The sequence below is a fragment of the Nomascus leucogenys genome, chromosome 22a, assembly GCF_006542625.1.
Source record: "Nomascus leucogenys isolate Asia chromosome 22a, Asia_NLE_v1, whole genome shotgun sequence".
Classification (NCBI taxonomy): domain Eukaryota; kingdom Metazoa; phylum Chordata; class Mammalia; order Primates; family Hylobatidae; genus Nomascus; species Nomascus leucogenys.
The window spans coordinates 9,638,069-9,651,388 of record NC_044402.1 but is presented as its reverse complement, the minus strand read 5'-3'; the positions used below and the strand labels follow the sequence as shown (position 1 = coordinate 9,651,388).

General features: G+C 49.6%; 1 protein-coding gene across 1 annotated transcript in view; it reads left to right on the top strand.

Moving 5' to 3' along the window:
- The first annotated feature begins 370 nt into the window (after positions 1-370).
- BDKRB2 (bradykinin receptor B2) overlaps positions 371-13,320 on the top strand; it is a 39,658-nt gene continuing 26,708 nt past the window's right edge. Inside the window, exon 1 of the mRNA XM_003275357.4 lies at positions 371-527. The gene's annotated coding sequence lies outside the window, so the exon portion shown is untranslated. The remainder of the gene's footprint in view (positions 528-13,320) is intronic.

Here is a 13,320-nt window from a genome sequence, read left to right as displayed (position 1 = left end):
GTTTACACCTTCCGCGTAAACGCCCACTGTTTACATCCAAAACTCAGACACAAAATAACAACCACAAGAAAATAAATAATGATAAGAAATAAATGTTACGTGAGGCAAATTTATTCACATGGGGCTTCCCAGGCCACTTTGTGGTCAGCCGGGAGGGACGTTTTTGCCGTCCCACGACTCCAGTGGGCAGCCGGACTACGCAAACATGGAAATCTTCCAAGTGCCTCGCTGGCCCCCAGGGCTCAGAGGGTGGCAGAGCGGAGAGCGAAGGTGGCCGCAGCCTTCCCAGCCCCACAGCCAGCCTGGCTCGGGCTGGGCAGGAGTGCAGAGCTCGGCTGGAGGCGGAGGGGGAAGTGCCCAGGAGGCTGATGACATCACCACCCAGCCCTTGAAAGATGAGCTGTTCCCGCCGCCACTCCAGCTCCGGCTTCTGGGCTCCGAGGAGGGGTGGGGACGGTGGGGACATCAGGCTGCTCCCCAGTACCCAGGGAGCGATCGAAGTGCCCATGCCGCTTGCTCCGGAGAAGGTGGGTGCCGGGCAGGGGCTGCTCCAGCCGCCTCACCTTTGCTGGGAGGACAAACTGTCCCAGCACAGAGGGAGGGAGGGCAGGCAGCGGGGAGAAGTTTCCCTCTGCTGGTGGGGAGTTGGGAAAATTCCCTTCCTTGCGGAGGGGCGGTCTGACAGGCGATGGGGAGAAGGGTTCCCAGCAGGAGGAATCGCCCTGTTTGTCTGTTGTAGGTTTCTCTTCTCTGAATTAAGGTGACAGACAGGCTTGTGTGTGTCCAGTGTGTGAGGGATTTCGTGATTGGACTTTCACATACTTTGGGTGGACATCTTGGAGTAAAGCAGCGAGGTGTGGTGCAGCAGGGACGGGTGCCAGGTGGAGGCTCCAGAACCAGGCTTTTCACCCACAGCTGTGCCACTCGTTGGCCCTGGACAAGCTACTCACCCTCTCTGAGCCTCAGTTTCTCTGTCTGCAAAGCAGCCTGCTCGCTGGCTTCCTGGGGATGGCAGGGTTAAATCAGAAGCAGGTGGGAGGGGTTTGCGAGTGTTGGCTGATGCGCCTCCAGGAGGCAGGTGGTAGTGACTATCTCAGATGGGCTTACAGAGCCTCTTCCCATGGTCCTGGCTGACCAGGGCAGGGGGATAGGATGGTGCAGGGGTTCCAAGCACGGGCTTTGCATCCAGCCCAGGTTGCAGTTCCAGCTCTGCTCTCACCCTGTGGGTGACATTTTTGGGCGAGTTATTTTGTCCCGTCTCCTGAGCTATAAAGAAGACCTGGCAGTTCCTCTTTATGCAAAGATAGAGGTAGGCTTTTGCCTGTGAAGCACCACGTGTGTCATAGGCACTAAATAAATGGCAGCCGTGATTCGAGTTCTGACAGTAGGTCGTTTCCGCAGCCTGGGTGGAGGTGGGTGGAGGTGGACAGCAGGTGTTGCTGTTCCAGGCAGGTCGGAATGTGCCTCACTGAGTCATAGGCCGCCTGTGGCTCCCCAGCCTATAGGAAGTGGGAGCCGTGGCCTGGGTGTGGGGTGATGGGGGCCTCCCTGGCCAACCCCGCTCCTAATTCCATTTCTGAGTTGGAGAAGGGCTTATGTGGTGGGGGCGGGGGGACAGGTGAGCAACCCCAGAGGACATTGCCAAGAGCCCCTGCCCAAGGTTCTCTGGAGAAAAAACTGTGCTGCGTCCTTCAGACCCTGGCAGCAGCAAGAGACATTCCACAGATGTGAGCCCCACAAGCTTGGAGGAAGCATTTGCTGTTTCCCCTGCTTGGGGTGAGAGCAGGGGACAGCCAAGAGAAGGCGTCTTTGGATGAAAAAGAGGGAGCATGCGTGCTGTCCCCACAGGCAGGACCCCAGGCCTCATCCCAGCTCTCCCTGCAACCCTGCGCTCCAAGCGTCTCACTGCACTGATGAGGAAACTGATTCTCAGAGAGGGAAAATGACCTCAGCCAGCCTTTCGCTCAGTGTCCAGGGAAATGCCTCAATCTCTTTGGGATTCAGTCTCTTTGGGATTCCCTCCCTTGCAAACGGGGAGGTTCCCATGGTTGGGCCTGCACAGTGGGTCTGAGGACTTTGAATTTGGTCGTTGCCTGTCAGTGAGACCCAACATGGAAATATTAGGTTGGTGCAAAAGTCATTGCGGCTCTTGCCATTAGAAGTAATGCCGAAAACCACGATGACTTTTGCACCAACCTAATAGCTGTGCCTCATGGTTTCTACTAACACAATGACTGGCTCAGTAACAAGTTCGGTGGCTCCAGAGGTAACATTAGGGCGGCCTCCTCACCTGTGCTGCTTGTGGTCAGGGAGGGGCCCACCTGGGCGCAGCAGGGGGAGCCCTGCAGACTTGCCCAGTGTCATAGCCTTTTTGAGCTGCTATAAGAAATACTTTAGACTGGGTAATTTATCAAAAAACAGACATTTATTGCTTTCAGTGCTGGAGGCTGGGAAGCCCAAGATCAAGGCACTGGCAGATTGGGTGTCTGGTGAGGGCCTAGTCGTCATAGATGGCACCTTCTATGCGTCCTCATATGGTGGAAGGGTGAACACACTCTCCCAGGCCTCTTTTAAAGAGAACCAATCCCATTCACAAGAAGGGGGACTTCATGATCTAATCACCCCCCCCAAAAGCCTCACCTCTTAATATCGCCACCTTGGGGATTAAGTCTCAACAGGTGAATTTTGGAGGGACACAGGCATTCGGATCATAGCACCAGGGGACTCTGGTTTTCAGAACGAAAGTAGGGGCCTCGTCTATCCGCTCAAGATGCCTCCTCTGCACTGAAAACGATGCCTAGCCCAACATGGATCAGTGTTTGCTGAAATGCTGAATGGCTAAATGAATAAATATTGCTCATATAGCAGGCAATAAAAAAGCATACAGAACCTATCACTAAGTAAAGGAAGCCACTCTGAAAAGGCATATGCTGTATGATTTCAACTATATGTGACATTCTGGAAAAAGGCAAAACTATGAAGACAGTAAAAAATAAAAAAAAATCAGTGGTTGCCAGGAATTAGGGGAGGGAGGAGAGAACTGGAGGAGCCCAGAGACCTTTCGGGCAGTGAAACTTCTGTATGACACTGTAATGGTAGAGGCATGTCATTATGCGTTTGTCCAAACCCACAGAATGTCCATCACCAAGAGTGAACCCTGATGAAAACTATGGACTTTGGGTGATGATGATGTGTCAACGCAGGTTTATCAATTACAACAAATTGACTGCTCTTGTGGGGGATGTCAGTAACGGGGGAGGCTATGTATATGTGGGCACAGGGGATATATGGTTAAGTCTCCGTACTTTCTGCTCAATTTTGCTGTGAATCTAAAACTGCTCTTTTAAAAAAAAAAAGGCACACAGAGCAGATCTGCATGTTGCTTTGAAGATTCAGAAGGCACTTAGGACAATTACAGTACCTCAGGGTCATGAGTCAAACAATCAGACCTGCCAAGACTTGACGCCCCAAATGCATCACTTCTGATATCCACTGGGTCCAGGAATCCCCTGCCTCATGAATATCCATCTTAGTGTGCATGCCTCCAAGAACGGGGAGCTCACTACTTTGCGGGGCAGCCCGTTCCATCTCAGAAGAGTTCTACTGTTTAAAGTCTCTTCCTCCAACTGCCCCCACTGAGCAGTGGGTCCACTTTCATTTCCTTGGGGTTTGTACCATTCTAGTCCTATTGCTTCTCTCTGAGCTAAATATCCACAGCTACTAAATCTGCCCCCCATGAAAAGTGTTAAATCCTCAATTCCTCCTCTGAGCTCCTCTGGTTTTCCTGGGGACCTCAGGCTCTGCTTCCCCAAAACACCCACTCCAGGGTTGCTTTCTAGAACAAACCTAAGGTGTGAAGTATTTCTTTGACTTTTTCATTACAGTGGGTTCTGGAAGATTCTGGAGGCTGGAAACATAAGTGCCTCCCCCTCCCCACACACATTCCAAAAAAGTCATCACAGCAGACAGCAGGGTGGAACAAACAGCTCTCGGTTCGAATTCCAACCCTGTCACTTACCAACCAGGAAAGTTCTCTAAGCCTCAGTTTCTTCTCCTGTACAATGGGGATCATCATTCCTATTTTTGAGGACCACTGGGAGGCTTACCTCTGATTGTGCTGATGTAGTGAAAGGGGATGTCAGGAACACTGCAGGAGCTCAGGTACAAGATGGACGGTCTACGGAGGCAGGAGTGAGGGCCTGGGGTGGTCACAGAGGTTGCATTTACTCTGCAGTAAGGCCATGGCCACTTGAGGGTGTCCAGAAAAAAGCCCTTTCCGACATGCACACACTCCTGTGTCCAGGCAATGAGCCTGTGGGCACTGACAGCAAGAGTCCTTGTCATGCTTCTCTTCAGGGCTCAAACTTTACATTTACTCCTGCCTGTTCCATCCCATTGACTGCCAACTCCTCTGAGCCTCTCTGATCTGTGCCACCGGTGAAGGGAAGTGGCGGGGCACAGAGAAGTGGCCCAGCTGAGTGACATCTGGAAATGAGCAGTGCCTGCGGGGACGTCCGTGGGGTGTTGTGACCTGTACAGTGCCAGGCTCCAGCACAGCCCCGTCGCTTCTGTGGTTCTTATCATGGTCATGAGGTCGTTTCTCCTCTTCCCTGCCGGTTTCCTAAGAGGTCACACTCCAGTGGCAGGGGTGGTCTGCCAGAGAAAGACCAAAATTTGTTGTACTTTAGAATCACCTGGAGGCTGGTCACCCACGCAGGTGCGGGGGTCCTGCTCTGGGGACTGTGGTTTGAAGTCTGGGTACTATTTACTGAAATGCCAGACTGCGACAAGTCTCAATCAATCAAGGTTCATTGAGTTGATAAACCTCGATTGACATTTATTGAGAGTTTGAGGGTGCACCTGGGAAAAACATGAGCCACAGAAAATGTGCATGGCCTATGCTCTCCGAAGAGGTTTTCATGAGACTTACTATTGTAAATCAAAGAGAAACTGACTGAGGCAGGTCTCAATTATTTTTGAAGTTTATTTTGCCAAGGTTAAGGACGTACCCAGGAAAGACAGACACGAAATCACAGGAAACATCTCTGGCCCATGCTTCTTTCAAAGAAGGGGCTTCACTATTTAAAGGGAAAAGAGCAGGCAGTAGGGGAAGAAGGAAAAATGAGGGGAAGGTGGCCAAAAGAGGCGAGCAGTTGCACCCCTTTGAGCCTTTTCATTAACTTCACTGAATGCACATTTTTCATGTGAAAGAAGCAGGTGGAGGAATCATCAATTCTGCATTCACCTGGTGCTCAGTCAATCTGTATTTTTATATAAGATAAAATAATCATACGGCTGGGCACGGTAGCTCACGCCTGTAATCCCAGCAGTTTGGGAGGCCAAGGTGGGTGGATCCCCTGAGGTCAAGAGTTCGAGACCAGCCTGTCCAACATGGTGAAACCCTGTTTCTACTAAAAATACAAAAACTAGCCGGGCATGGTGGCACATGACTGTAGTCCTAGCTACTTGGGATGCTGAGGCAGGAGAATCATTTGAACCCAGGAGGCAGAGGTTGCAGGGAGCTGAGATTGCACCACTGCACTCCAGCCTGAGTGACAGAGCAAGACTCCATCTCAAAAAAATAAAATAATAACAATCATCATCATCATCATAGCATATAGGAAGCAGCCAGATATGCACTCGTCTCAGTTGAGCAGAAGCATGACTTTTGGTTCTATCCTTTGTTCCGTATCTGTGAAGCCAAGCTGTTAATTTATATCATGAGGGTGAAATACAACAGAGCTGCTTGAAGGCAAAGATCCTGGGGCCCACAATGAATTTCACTGTGAGCAAAACATGAGGGAAGTAAATAGTTATCCATTGAGGCACAAAAAGGGAGGCAGGTTGCGTGACCCAGCTCCCAGCTGGACTTTTCCCTTTGGCTTAGTGAGTTTGGGGTCCCGGGATTTTAATTATATTTTTCTTTCACAGTATTTACACATGTCCTTGAAGTGGAGAAAGCATGTAGGAAGAGGAGGTTAGGCAGAAGGAGGACTGATCTCATCTTGCCTTTGTCTTGTTTTTGTGCTGTACCTGGGGAGATCAGCACCATCAGCGTGACTCTAACAGACTTGAGTGTGAGGAGCTAGGCTTGGATTGCGGACCTCAAGTTACAATTGATGTGTCCTTGTTCTGTGGTAAGATCCACATCTTGAAAGGTTTCACCCAGCAAAGAACAATTTGTGGGGGCAGTCGTGGGGAGATATCCGAGGCCTTTTCCTTTCTGTGGGTGTCTGGCTAATGTCTAAGGTTGTGGAGTAACAGCTGTCATTAGGAATAAGGATGACAGTGTTGCCTGACTCAGTCTCCAGGCTTAACTTTCCCTTTGGCATAAAGAGTTTGGGGGTCGCAAGATTTCTCTTTTCCTTTACAGTATTCAAGGACTTGCTAATATCTCTGGGGATTTCGGCCACACTTTGAAACAAGCTACCTTAGCAAATGATCTGTCCTGGACCCAAAAGCCACTCTCCTCAGGCCCTTCCTCCTAGTGCCACCAGCCAAAAACTTGGGGTTCTCAAACCTGTTCTTCACTCTCTGGCACCTGTGCTCATGTGCCTGCTGCCTCAGGAAAGGACAGAAACCCTCCCCGATCCAAGCTATTAGCAAACTGCACATCTCCACAAAAACTTAAATGGATAGATTGTTAAATGCACACAGCTCACAGCCAGCTCCCTTCAAGGTAGATTTGGGCCCAAACATTTTGGGAAGTATCAGGCTGTGCCCCACCTCCCCTACCAAACAGGAATCCTCTCAAGGGAAAAGACTGGGCCTTTCCTTCAGCCCCTAGCACCCAGGCTCATGCTTGGCACATGCTGTGCTCTAAGAGTGCAGGGGTCACTCCCTGACCACAGAGGGAGGCTCTCTGGGGTTCTCCTGTAGCCTCGGAGATTGCACCTTGTGCATGCGCTGCTGCACCTGGGGCACATCACCCCCACTCTGGAGCCCACTGGCCAGTTAGCAAAGTGAGAGGTGAGAGAAGGACCTCTTGCATCTTCTTTGAACAGGAAGATCCAGAAAGCAATGGCCAGAATACAAGAACAGGGCAGGGGAGGCAGGAAAGGGCCTGCACACCTGATACAGGTGTGCTCACATGCGGGCCAGGGCCTGCAGATGAGGGATCTGTGCTGATCACTTGCGATAGCCAAAAATAGTGAAAACTAGGGGGGACTCCTCAAATGAACTGTAGCTTGAGCACATTAGGGAGATGGACTCTGTGAAGATGATTCCTCTCTCCACCCACTTCCTTCCTCCCTCCTCCTCCCACTCCTCCTCTTTCGGTAGCCAGGCACAGGGATTGAACCCCACCCCGTTCCTCCCCTGCTGTGTGACCTAGGGCAAGGGATGTGGTCTCTGTGATCCTTCGTTCCTTCAGCTATAAATAGTAGTAGAATTGGAAACTACCTACAAAAACCGGGAACTCCCTGTGGAGGCCGGTGCATTACACGGCAGTCCTACTCTGAAACACTGTGAGGCCATTGAAAAGCAAGGTGGGTCGACAGACCTGTTAAATGCAAAGAGGTGAGGACACAGCCAGCGGTGCATTTGGGGTGCTTCTGCAGGCATCCTTATACATGGATACATGCACATCTGCTCCTGAAAGCTCAGAAGATGTCTGGAAAGCAACAGGAGACACCAGTGAGCCTGGCTGTCTCTTGAGGCGACAGGCAGGGACAGAAACTGGAGGGAGACTTACCCCTCACTGTATTCTCTTTCACACTCTGAAATGTTACCATGAGGATGCGTATCTCTTTGCAAAAATTTAAATATAAAAAGCAAAACAAACTTGAATAGAAATGAACTACTTGAAAATGTTAGAAAACACTGTTGCATCAAAGAGACAGATCATCAAAACTGAAATTACAGATATTTGAGAAACAACTAACTGTAAGAACACTGCTTACCAAACTTACGGGATGCAGCCAAAGCCATAGTCAGGGGATGAGTCGTGCCTTTAAATTTTTAAATTATTAAACCAGAAAGATTGCAAAAAAAAAAAAAAACTGTTCAATTCAATAAACTAGATAATAATGACCCAAAAAAGTAGAAGAAAGAAAAGAATTACAAAAACAAAATGACAAGTTAGAAAGATAAAAAGCATTAATGTCAGTAGGCCGTCTAAGGATGGCTCTTTGAAGAGCAGACAGGAGAAGGGCAATCTCAGGAAGTGCTATGTGCTATGCAGAGAATTAGAGTAAGTTGATGGCAGAGATCAGTGGGTGGCAGCTCGCTTGGGTGGTAAAGAGTAGCCTGCAGCCAAAGTTGGGCACAGCAGTGCAGCCTTTATTGGGGGAATGCCTGGGAAGCTGGGAAGGAGTTTCCATCAGCACCCACAGAAAGGTCTCCTTTCTACCCTGGCCCCCAGTTCTTTGATGGGTTTTGCTAATGCTTCTGTGTCTCTGAACAGCAGGCGCCTCACCTATAGAAAGGTAGGCTAGCAGGAGTTAACGCCCCCTCCCCCATTCCATGGCCCCTGCCTGGGATTCTACCATCTCTGCTTCATATCCTTTATAGGAGCTCAGTCTGAGCCCACAACCCAAACAGGCTCACAGATGTGCTAGTTATTTCACCACCAGTATTTTTTAATAGTCAATATTTAGAAATTGGCACCAACTGGCCCGATTGTTCAACAGTCTTGGGTTAGGTTACTAGGCCAATTACTTGCTGAGTAACCCAGGGCAGGTCACTGACCTCTCCGAACCTCTCCTTTCTCACCTGTATGATAAAGACTACTGCTGTGCCAATGCAATAGGACTGTGTATGAAAGTACCCAGACTGTGCCCAGACTCAAGAAGCTAGTTTTTTCCCTCCTCCCTTAACCATTTACTGAGAGATTACTCAGGGCTCCCCTCAGCTCAGAGATCTTTCCCCACAAGGAGCTGAGAGCCTGGTGGGAGAGACAGGCAGAGACCCAAGTGGTTCTAACACAGCTCTTTGAATCTGTAACCCCAAGTCCCACCCCCAGAGGACCCTGGGACAGTCACACTGATGGTTTGTCCCTAAGCCTCCAGCATCAGGAGCCATGTGGCGGGATCTCCACTCTTCTTCTTCCTGGGCCTCTGTCTGGACCACCCAAACACACACACAGACACACACACACACACACACAGACACACACACACACGTGTACACACACAAGCTGCTTCTTTCCTAACTGCATGTCCCCACACCAGCTTATGACACATCTACAATGTCTGATGTGTCATTGTGGGCAGGCTTCAAGTTGGAGACCTAGACCCAGGTAAAGTAGAGGGTCTGCCTAAGTGAGGGAGGGTGCTCAGTGGAGAGAAATATTAGGGGAGACTGCCCAGTGCCATGGACGTATGCCTGAGCCCCAGGGCACCCTTGGCCCCCCAAAACGATCACAAGTATCCCCCACGATAAACCTGCCAAATAGGTATTATGTCTCCACTTGACAGTTGAGGAAATGGTCCCTAGAGGTGAGACAGAGATAGTTAGAGACTGGGCTGGCCCTGGAGCCTGGCCTGGGTCTTCCCATCACATCCTGTCTCCCTACATAAGCAAAGGTCTAGAGGTGGGAACTCCCAAAGCTGCTCAGGCAGGGCCAGGGGAAACCAGTGGGGCAGGGAGGGGACAGGAGGGGAAGGAGGAGCTGGGGCTGGAGAGGTGGGTAGGAGCGTGAGTCCCTTGCCTGGGCCTCTCCATGGTGGGCAGTTATCCAAAAGCCCCAGCCAGAGCCCTCTGTCCTGTGACGAGGGCGCCCTGCATGTCCCCTCACTCCCTGCCCTCTAGTCCCCGCCAGTCCCTCATGTTTTCCATGAGAATGAGTAGCAGCCGCAGGGACTTTCCTTGCAAGTGGCCTGGGCCGTATCTTCCAGGAGTCTGTTTGGACTGTGGTGTCTGTGGCTGAGGGGGTGGAGGTGAGGGCACCCAGGGCCATCACTTGACAGAACAATCTGTGGATTTGGGGGAAAGCGGAGGCGACCGTCATTCCTGAGGGAATGACAGTCATTCCTGAGACAGGACGGGAAGCAACAGGAAGCATTCCTGAGTGCCAGGGATGATCACACTGGATCCTCACAACAGCCCTCCTGCCCGAGACAATGCTCCTTATCCCACAAGCGGGGACCTGGGCTCTGACAGGAGGCCACACATTTACAGTCCCGCCCTTAGTGACCGGCAGAGCTGGGCTTTGAACACCCCTGGTGAGACTCCCTCTTCCAGGCTCCTTCGTTGTATAGCAGGTTTGCCTCACATGCCAGAGTCGGGGTGGCCTCAGGGCACAGCCAGGGGATGTCCCCAAATCCCCAGATGTGGTTTGAGTCCCAGTCCCTCGTCTCTCCAGCCTCGAAACCCTCACCTATGCAATGGTGCCTTGCCCGGCTCACAGGTTATGAAAATAGATGAGACGAGACAGTGTCCCCTAAATACATCTGACAGCACTTTTGAATGGAAAAGAGAAAAAGAAAATACTATAAGCATCCAGATTGACTGGAGGTTGGAGAGTTGGTGGAGGTGGGGACAGGCAATCCATAAAGCAAGAAAAATCAGGCTGGGTTCAGGCTTTTCTGCAGCAGCAAATGCATCAGAGCCTCCGGGGGGCAGCTGTAGACCTAAAAGAGAGGCACGTGTGATGCTGAATGGTTCTTCACAAGAGAAGGCAGCAGAAAGACAGGCTCAGAAGTGAGAGGGTGCCCAGAAAATGCCATGCCTGCAGCTTCGTGAAAAAAAAAAACACTCAAAGTGATAACCCAGCTGGCAGAGGTGTGAATCAAAGTGAAGACTGGAGGCTGGAGAACAGTTTGTCTCTGTCCTTGTCCCTTGATTCACTGGGACACCAAATTATGGAACCAGGCTGCATTTTGTGAGAATGAGTGGATTTTGCAGCCAGGAGGAAATCTCATCTTCCCAGAGCTTCTCTCCACTGGCTCCCAGCTGGTTCCTTTTTTTTTCAGGTTATTAGAAGCCCACTGATTCTACCTCCTCAGGAAGGGTGGTTGGGTGCTATGGGACATCATTAAACAAACAGTTCATAAATAGTTTAAACATTTCATTTTAAATTCAAACGTGATCGTGCATTTCTTTACCAGTTTTTATGTAAGCAAAGCCTTTCTTTAAGCACAAATTGGCTGATTATCTTTCTTACGTAAATAAACCCACAATTCATTCCAAACACTTGGCTTATTTAAATATTTTGATTGCCAAAGGAATATATGTTCTTCACAGAAAACTTGGATACCATGACAAACAATAAAGAAAACCCAAAAGCAACCTGTGATCCCATGCTCAAAGACAACCAGCGCCACTAATAATTTGGTATTTTGCCTTCTCAACTTTTGAACTTTATTGTATATACAATTTGGTTGCTCAGCTTTTTGTTCCCTTAACATGTTATCAGAAATATTCTCTCATTTTTGGTGAACTCTTAGAAGCATCCTTTTTTCATGTCTGCTTGACATTTGTTGAATGGATATAAGATCATGTATTTAACCCACTCCCTGGTCCTAAACATGTAGGTTGTTTCCTGTGACCCTCCTTCTACATCATGAGGAACATCTGTGTGCATAAAGCTTTTCCTGCCCTTTTGATTATTTTCAAAAATGCCTAACAAAAAAAAGGGAGGGGGTTGAAGGTTCTGGGTTTGCTTCACTGAATTATCCAAAAATTAAATGATCTAGAGACAGGTTTGGGAGCCACTAAACCCTCTCCTCCTGTCTGACCCTATTCAGAGAAGACATTGGAAGCTGCCATCTGCTTTCCTCTCTCAGTCTGTAGATGGCTCATTAAATGCTTGCAAACTAGGTTATTTTTATGTTGTCTTGGCTACAGGAGTTTCTGCAGGAATCAGAAACAGGAAGCAAAGGCAGGTCCTTGGAGACAGAGGAGCTGGCATCTTATCAGATGCAATTTCTTATTAACAGTCATCCCTAACATTGATTGGGCACCTGCTAATAATCAATCCCGTCTTACAGATAAGGAAACTGAGTAGCAATAATCTATCCCATCTTACAGATAAGGAAACTGAGACTCAGAGAGGTTAAGGGCACTGCAGTAAGCGCAGACACAGAGCTATGACTCTGGTTCTGCCTGTGTCAGCTCCTGCGCAGTGCGAGTGGGAGGGTGAGCCACTGTGGCGTGCCCTCTGCCAGGCACAGGCCTGCAGGTCAGACTCACAGGAGCCAAGCAGGGCATCTGGGAGGATTTGGCTCCAAAAATGAAATACCAAGGTAAGTAGGCAAGCTCATGCATGTCAGAATCCTCAATCTCAGCTCAGGAAGTAGGAATTTTCCACCTTTGTTAGCAGCAGAGATGACAAACCCCAGGGCCCTACATATAGCCTGTGCCTTAGGGTTTACAAAGGCCTCCCTGCCCTGGGCCAGGTTGCAAGACCCCTCCTACCAACTGAGCTACAAATCACAGTTCCTGGAAGGTGGGCATTTATATAACAGGGAACAGAACTCTTCTGTACCTCCCACCTCCCGACAAGAAGTAGGCCAGGCATGGTAGCTCATGCCTGTAAATGAAGCATTTTGAGAGACCAAGGTAGGAGGGTCACTTGAGGCCAGGAGTTCGAGACAAGCCTGGGCAAGATCCCATCTTTAAAAAATATTTAAAAATCAGTGAGCTGTGGTGGCAGGAGCTGTGGTCCCAGCTGCTTGGGAGGATGAGGTGGGAGGATTGCTTGAACCCAGGGGGCACAGGCTACAGTGAGTTATAGTTGTACCACTGCACTCCAGCCTGGGCAACAGAGCAAGACCCTGTTTCAACAAAAGAAAAAGAAGAAAGAAGGGGGAGAAGAGGAAGAAGAAGAAAAAGGAGGAGGAGAAGGAGGAGGAAGGAGAAAAAGAAGGAGGAGGAGGAGGAGGAGATCCTACAGCACTGTTTGGAGGATTATGGGAAAATTAGGCCCACGCATCTGATATACGATCAGCACCTCCAGTAGCCGCACATCCTACAAATGTAAAATGTGTGTCTTGAACCAGAAAGCCCAAGGAGTGAGGGGCTGTGGCATTGAGTGGGGCAGCTATACATAGTCCTAGGGCTCAAATCTATAGGATTTAAGTAATCCTGGTCCCAACTCACCAGAAACATTGCCTAGACTTTACTTGAATACCTTTAGTGACAGGGAACTAACTACTGCCAAAGGCAACTAACAGCTCAGCAAACATTCAGTGATCAGCTGCGCTTCCCCAGGACCAGAGATTCAGATAAGCAAACACCCTGTTCTGTGCTCAAGGGACTGATGGTGTGTGACAATCAAGATAGTGTGAAGAAAAAGGACAGCATGTGTGTGTGCATGTGCAAACACCGTGTGCAAACAGCATGTGCAAACACCGACACTGCAGTATGTATTCATAGGAA